General features: G+C 52.8%; 1 pseudogene; it reads left to right on the forward strand.

Moving 5' to 3' along the window:
- Positions 1 to 3,416: 3,416 nt before the first annotated feature.
- LOC101531554 (TBC1 domain family member 12-like) lies at positions 3,417 to 7,627 on the forward strand (annotated as a pseudogene).
- The last annotated feature ends 387 nt before the right edge of the window (positions 7,628 to 8,014 follow it).

Below are 8,014 nucleotides of genomic sequence, written 5' to 3' on the forward strand. Positions count from 1 at the left end.
ACAAACTGGTTGGTGGGAGAGCTCACTGCAGCTGCTGAAGGTCCCAGGTGGGCAGGTATGAAGGGGAGTCTGGGGACTGGAGGAGGCAGCGGGGCATGCATAGCTATGCCAGCTGGGCGGCAGGAGGCCGGTGCTCATAGGCACAGCTTGGCCTCGTGAGAGCCATGGCAAGGCCTCACTGGGCCTGCGGCAGGCTTTGCTCAGTGCCCTGGTCTCTGAGTAGCTGCTGCTTACAGACAAAGCCAGGAGAGTTCCAGGTTGCCTCCAGAGAGAGGGACCCTGAGACAGGCTCTGCTGCTCCGGAAAAAATTCTGGGACCCCAGGCTAGACCCCCACCATAACCCTTCCAGCCCGGAGGGTAGCAGAGGCTTGAGCCCCTTGCTCAGCCCACCCCACTCACCCTGGTGTGCTTTCTGTATCTAGCAATGCCAGCCCAGCATGCCTGCGCTGTATGCAGTCTGCGGCCACATCCTGTCTTGGGTGGCAACCGGATGTGACTGGATGGTGTGGGATGGGGCAAGCAGCTCTCTGGGAGCAGAGGATTCCCGCTGGCCATCCCAGATATCGGCTGAACACTGGGGAGAGAGCAGTTGTCTCTCTGAGGGGAAACAGTGTAAAGAGAAGCTGTGGTGCTCCCCAAACTCCTGTGTGCCACCTCCCCCCAGGCCTCATGGAGTAGGGTGCCTCCACCCCTGAGTGCTGGAAGGGGTTCAGGTGCAGAACTGTGGCCAGGTCCCACGTTGTACAGCCTCCATGCCCTGCAATTGGTGTAGCCTCGCTCAGAACAGCCCAGGGGTGACTATGATGGGAACTGCCCCAGTTTCTCAAAGTCCTATTTTCCCATCTGTAAAACACTGTTGTAGCAACACCTGTTCCCAGGTTGACAGCAGGGACTAACTATAAAACCCAGGGTACCAAGGCTCTGTGTGCACAGGGTACCTGGTAAACCAAGGACACCAGTTTCACCACCACTTACTCTGGCAGAGGGGTAAGGTCAGGCTGCCCGGCTTATACCAACTCATGTTTCAGCAACTCATGTTCCTGCCCTGGCTGCTGCTTCTTTGCTCGATTTTGTAGGTTCAGCTGGGAAAGCTGCTGCCCTCACAGGCCAAGTGTCTGACAGGGTGAGGCTGCAGGACCCTCAGCCTCAGGGCAGGTCCCTGTCTACCCAGGCAGGCCCATCTGCCTTGAGTGCCCAGTTGGCCTGGACCCTGGGTCTGGGATGTGCCTGGCTTGGGCTGTCTAAGCTTTTGCCCTGCTCCTTCCAGCTCCAGGAACGGCATCATTTCATACTTGTTTCATTTCAAACCACACCACATGTTTCTTTTTAAGCTTGTGTTTTTTTCCTACAGTTCTAGGCTGAATAACCTTGGCTGCCTTTGGACTTCTTTTGAAGCTTACTGGGCAAGGATTATACAGAGTTGTGGGACCCTGGTTAGTTCACGGGAGAAAGGCGGGGGTGAGGGAAAGATATGAAAGCTCATAGCATTCCTTGCGTTGCTCTCTGGCTCCTGTGCTACCGTGTGATCTTGCTTGCATAGTCTGCAACTGAGATGCCATCAAACAATTGGTGCTTCCAAATCTTGGACTTTTAATTTCCTAAACTGTGAGCTAAATGCACCCCTTTACAGATTTCCGAGCCTCAGGGATTTTGTCGCAGCAATGGAAAACTGACTAAAGATGTGGCCTCAGGTCCTTTTCAGCCCACCCAGGGGTCCGGGGCTTCCAGATGTCATCCTGTCCCCTGCCCAGTCTCACCTGTGAGGCAGGACCGGCAGCCAGGGCTGCTGCCTGAGAAGCAGCCCAAAAGGCAGAAGACATAGCCAGCACAGTGAGGGTTTGACTGCTGTCCAGGACGACACTGCTAGGGATCACAAGGGAACCCAAGGTGAGAAGACAGCTGTGTTGTGACGGAGGTCCACACCAACACTGTGGAGTTGCAGGTTCTGCTCAGATATTTGCCCTGTAAGTATCTGAGTATATCCCTTAACCTCTCTGCCGCTCTGTGGCCTCAGGAAGGAACACGATCTGCCCACGTCATGGTGAGGAGGAGTACTCGTGTGATCCAGCAGCTTTGTAGCTAAGGGACAGTCCTTTCTTCTAGAACATTTGATGGGTCTCCAATTTCACACTCCCAGGCATAGTCAGACGGCTGCAAAAACGCAAGCCTCTATGTGATGCCCAGTGCTTGGTACCTGAGGGACTGGCCAAACCAGGAGGAGCTCACATCTCCACAGGCCCCATAGCTCCCTGGCTTCTTCCACAATCGTGTGCTGTGTGGCAATGGCAGCTCTGAGTTTCAAGCAGGTGTACATCACCTCACTCATTCCCACAATAGCCTTCTGTGTGTCTTGAACTTGGGTTCCGGTTTCCTTGCTGGGAACATCCCTGGGGTGTGTGGTCAAAACAGGATGAGGTGGGCCCAGTGGCATGGCCTAGCAGCTAAAGTCCTCGCCTTGAAAGCCCCAGGATCCCATATGGGCGCCGGTTCTAATCCCGGCAGCTCCACTTCCCATCCAGCTCCCTGCTTGTGGCCTGGGAAAGCAGTGGAGGACGGCCCAATGCATTGGGACACTGCACCCGCGTGGGAGACCTGGAAGAGGTTCCAGGTTCCCGGCATCGGATCGGCATGCACCGTCCCATTGCGGCTCACTTGGGGAGTGAATCATCAGACAGAAGATCTTCCTCTCTGTCTCTCCTCCTCTGTGTATATCTGGCTGTAATACAAAATGAATAAATCTTAAAAAAAAAAAAAACAACAGGATGAGGATGGGGGTGCTCCCCAGGGACAGCATCATCCTCTTGCCCTTAGCAAAGTCAGAGAGCGTAGGCCTGATCTGATCCTGATCCCGACAGAGTCAAACTGTCCTGGGCTTTTTCTAGTAACCTTCTTGACCCCCACCTCCCCAGTAAGGAAGAGCTGAGACGAGGTACTGCATCTATGTTCCCAGTCACCTGATAGTATGCCCTGGGTGTGAGTCTCAGGTTGCCTCTGAGTGTTCCAGTGGGACACGGCCACAGTCGCATGCTGATGTTCAGGTTGCTGCAAAGGCCAAAGAAGACAGGACTAGGAAAGACCATGCGTGCCAGGGAGGCCACCCAGCCAGGGCAGAGCTGGGTCTGTGTGGCAGCAGGGATGGTACTGAAACCCTGCCCCTCACCCTGGAGACACAGATGCCTGGCTCCCTGCCTGACCCACTTTCTGTTGTGTCCACTGGGAAGAGTGGGATGGAGAAGGCCACTGTGTCCAGTTGGACACCTCCATGCTGATGGCTACTGCTGGGGGTCCTGGAGATGGGTGAGCTCTCTTGTCCACAGACCAGGAGAGACCCTGCCTCAGGGTGTCAGTTCAGGCTCCCCAGAACAGGGTGACTCACCCTGAGGCCTTGGGGAGAAGGGACTGAAGCTGTGGGGTCATGAGCTCGAGTGTGACCTCCCTGGGGAAGGGCAATAGCAGCAGTGGTTGGGACTGGGCAGGGTTGGATCTGCCAGGTAAGCACTTGCTCGGCTCACAAGGCAGGTATGAGTTGGAGTCCTTCGCAGCTCCTTTCTCCTGGCTCCTCTCTGCTGTGGCCCTGGGCACTGATGGCCTTCAGGTGAGAGATTTTTCCAGCTTCCCCCCTGAGACAGGGCAACCCCAACTCCCCTTAGCCACCCTCCTTCTTCTCTGAACACAGGAGTTCTCCTTACTAGAAGGCTGAGGGCCACTGGAGGTGATGCCTAGCCATGGAGTGTAGGCCAGGCAGGCAGGTGATGCTGAGACACAGGGAGAGGCTGTCAGTCCTGCCTGCGGAGGAGAGAGCAGCTGTTCCTGCAGAGTGCAAAGGGGCGGCTGTGGGCATCCTGCTCCCTCTTGCTTCAGAGCCTCCTGAGGTGCATCTGGCATGGAGCTGCTGCCTTGGCAAAGCCGTGCCTGAGCCGAGCGGATGGAAAGATGGTGGTCTTCCCAGCCATGTGCACAACTGTCGTGGAGGGTGGCCTCCCTAGGGACAGTAGCTTGAGAGCAGGAAGGAAAAGGCTCAGAGATCCTGTGACCAAGGCCACAGGCTGGAAAGGCCCCCAGGATCCCGGGAAGATGATGCTAAATGAAAGCCACAATGGCCTTTTCTGCACCAGGCTCCTAGAATTTCCAGGAGCTGAGTGAGCCCTGCAATCAACACCACAGAGGAGCAGAGCTGACATTTTATACGCACATCAGTTATTTTTTTTCATGCAGGGTGAAGCTGAGACCCTGGAGACAGTGTGACTGTCAAAGCCATTTTAGGCACTGGTGATGGGCTGGCCCAGTAGATTGGGAGTTGGGGCTTGCACAAGTCCCCTCCTGTAGTTCAGGAGGCCGGGGTGGGGGTGCCCACCTGCTCTAGACCTTTCTTCCTAAAATAACCTTATGTGGTCACTAAGGCCTCCTTTGGGGCTGAAGGCCAAGTAAAGGCTGCTTGAACTTGACCTTAAACCCCTTAACACACACTTTCAGGGCTACATGTGGCTCCTAGGGTCTAGCTGAGAGGTTCTCTGGTTGGAGAACAGACATGGCTCAAATCCCGGTTCTTCTCTCTGCTCACAATCCCAACTGCAGAGAGTTGGGGATAATAAGGGCAAGAAACTGTGGATAATAAATAAAATACATGATGTATACAATATATGAGAGATCTTGTAGAAAGTAGGCATGGATCTCACCCACCCGCCCCCCCTTTTTTTTTTTTGCAAGAAGGGAACCTTGTCTTAATTTTGATTTCTAGGAACTTTTTTTTTTTTTAAAGATTTTATTATTATTGGAAAGCCAGATATATAGAGAGGAGGAGAGACAGAGAGGAAGATCTTCCATCCGATGTTTCACTCCCCAAGTGAGCCGCAACGGGCCGGTGTGCGCCAATCCGATGCCGGGACCAGGAACCTCTTCCGGGTCTCCCACACAGGTGCAGGGTCCCAAGGCTTTGGGCCGTCCTCGACTGCTTTCCCAGGCCACAAGCAGGGAGTTGGATGGGAAGTGGAGCTGCCGGGATTAGAACTGGCGCCCATATGGGATCCCGGGGCTTTCAAGGCGAGGACTTTAGCCGCTAGGCCACGCCGCCGGGCCCCGATTTCTAGGAACTTTTGTGACTTATTCTCATAGTTTGATGAAGCAAACTTGTTTCATAGGATTTAAAATCCCTGGCATCATGGATACAGAATTCCCAGGGAGATGTTCGTACACAGAGACACACTCAAGGATGCCTGTGACTTACGGTCCTAAGGAGTAAAAGGAGGAGGGGACCCTGAGAACCCACCAGGCAGACAGCAGGAAGTGCCTCTCCTGGGTCAGACGGAGGGGAAGCTGCAGGTAAGGGAACAGAGATGCAGAATAGGAGGTCGGTGGTATCTCCTTTTCCTGCCCCTTCCTTGGAGCGCACATGGCAGCAATGAATACCTGCCTGAACGTCTTACCTGGCCCTGGTACATACCAACAACCTTGGCTGGGTAACTTACCTCTCCCAACTGTGTCCTCATCAGAGCTGTGTGCAGACAGAGCTGACGAGGGGCGTGTAGAATTCAGGTGCATCCCACACACAGCAGATACAGAGGATGACTTTGTCCTTACCTGTAATGATGCCCAGCAGAAGGATAACGGACAGCCAGAGCCCAGGCTGCTGCATGTTGGAGCAGCGTCCAGGAAAAGCTGATCAGAGAACTTGCTGGATCCCTGGCTTGTCTGGTCTGGAGCATATGACTCAACATGCTGCAACCTGACCCAGGAGCAACCCTCCCACTCCTCGGCACGGGAGTCCCATGGGAAACAGGGCTTCTCTGAGATCCATGGTGCGGGGTGGTGCTATTCTGCATTCTGCCCTCTGGGAATGTGTCCCTCCAGAAGAGCATGCTGGGGCCATACTACCAGGCTCTGGTCCTACACAACAGCTGTGTAAGCCTGGGAACAATGTGCTCATTTTCTCTCTTAATTTCCTGGTCTGTTACGAGGAGGTGAGGAGAGAGACTCTGCCAAGGTGTGCCAGCACAGCATTAACCCAAATTCACATTTCAGCACATGGATTGGGTACCTACTGTTTATTCTGTCAGAGCGCCTTGGCTTGTCAGATGTTCGCTTGAACGCCCGGGACACTTAGGAGACGAGCAGCTGTCAGAGCGCCCGCGACCACCTGCCTCCAGCAGCTCGCCTGGCTCAGAGCAGAGCCTTGAGGGGATGGCCGCCCTGGCTGGATGCAACAGAGGCTTCTCCGATTTATCTGCCAATAACCGTTCTCCAAAAACGACTAAGGAACTCAAATTGGCTGGCTATTATGTGCCTGGTTGGAAATTATTTGGTAGAGTCCCTCCCAGAGAAAGTTTTCAGGAAACTTCCAACATCATTCAGCACAAATATGAAGCGCGGACAGACAGGACCTGTGAAGACGTCCCTAAGAATTTTGCATGTGAGCGCTTTCTACCCTGCCCTGATTCCTGCCAAATCTGTGGGAGAAGCTTTAGGTACACCGACAAGAATGAGAGGAGATGGTGGCTGAGGCTAAAGAGGGAAGCACATAAAGGAAAAAGAATCATGGAACAGCAATTTAAACAGGAGAACAATTATGCAAATGCAATGGTGATTTGGATGAGTGAAACCTGCCCAGTTGGGAAGTAACCCATTCACACCAGAGCGCCATAATCGCAGTGCAGAGGCTGCCCCCTAGTGGTTGTTGGAAAATTTGGAGTCTAGCTGTAGGAAATGAGCTAAATATCAGTCCTGCACTTCACAAAACCTTCAAGAGCAGAACGGTAGAGGGCCCGGCGCGGTGGCTCAGTAGTTAAATCCTTGCCTTGCAAGCATCGGGATCCCATATGAGCGTCAGTTGGTGTCCCAGCTGCTCCACTTCCCTTCCAGCTCCCTGCTTGTGACCTGGGAAAGCAGCACTGGATGGCCCAAAGCCTTGGGACCCTGCACCTGCATGTGAGACTCAGAAGAAGCTTCTGGCTCCTGGCTTGAAATCAGCTCAGTTCCGGCCACTTGGGGTGTGAACCAGTGCATGGAAGATCTTTGTCTCTGCTTCTCTCTGTAAACCTGCCTTTCCAAGAAAAATGAATCAATCTTTAAAAATAACAAAGCAAGGTGAAAAGGTTTCAGTAAAACAAATTCTGAGAACGATGAAGGTGTGTTTATTGCTGATGGAGAGGCCGGTCTGGAATTAGGTTGGATATACCCTGTACATTTCCATGTCTACATCTTTGAGCAGGGTGGTCCGTATCATGACGTTTTACATGGCATCTTTGGAGCGTAGACGTCACAGAGCTGACTCTGGTTATGTCCCAGGGCTGTCCTTCATGGCAGCAGCACTCATTGTCACTTTGGAAGAAGCAGATGTCTTCATGGCATTTACAAATCTTCCCATTAGCCGTGCCAGTTGGCCTTTTTTCATGGGGATCACAGCATGAAGTTGAAATATTTTTCTACATTGGAATTATTCTTTGAAGAACATCTCTCCAAACTATTTCTTCATTCTACGTCTAACAGTCTTACACCAGATACGTACTTGATACCCTAGGTCTTTACACTGCACGTCAAAACATTGCCACTCAGTCTGGCTGTCGAGTGTGGGATGTATTTAGCAGAGACAGGGAACAGTTTTTCTTTGAGATCGGATTAGGAATTCTTTGATTCTATGAAGATGCTCTTGTACAATGCACTTTATTCATATAGTAACTTATTTATTTTTTAAAAAGCTTTATTTGACAGAGAGGAGAGAGAGAGAGAGAAAGATCTTCCATTAGTTGGTTCACTCTGCAGGAATATCCTCAAAGGCCAGAGCTGCGGTGCAGGGTCCGAAGTCTTTGGGCCGTCCTCGACTGCTTTCCCAGGCCACAAGCAGAGAACTGGATGGGAAGTGGAACAGCCGGAATTAGAACTGGCGCCTATATGGGATCCTGGGGCTTTCAAGGCGAGGACTTTAGCCGCTAGGCCACACCGCCGGGCCCATCTGCTGTTCCATCTTATAGTCATAGAGAGGCTGAGAGACAGGAGAATGTGTGCCTAACTAAGGCCCCC

The sequence above is a fragment of the Ochotona princeps genome, chromosome 15 (genome assembly GCF_030435755.1).
Source record: "Ochotona princeps isolate mOchPri1 chromosome 15, mOchPri1.hap1, whole genome shotgun sequence".
NCBI classification, from domain to species: domain Eukaryota; kingdom Metazoa; phylum Chordata; class Mammalia; order Lagomorpha; family Ochotonidae; genus Ochotona; species Ochotona princeps.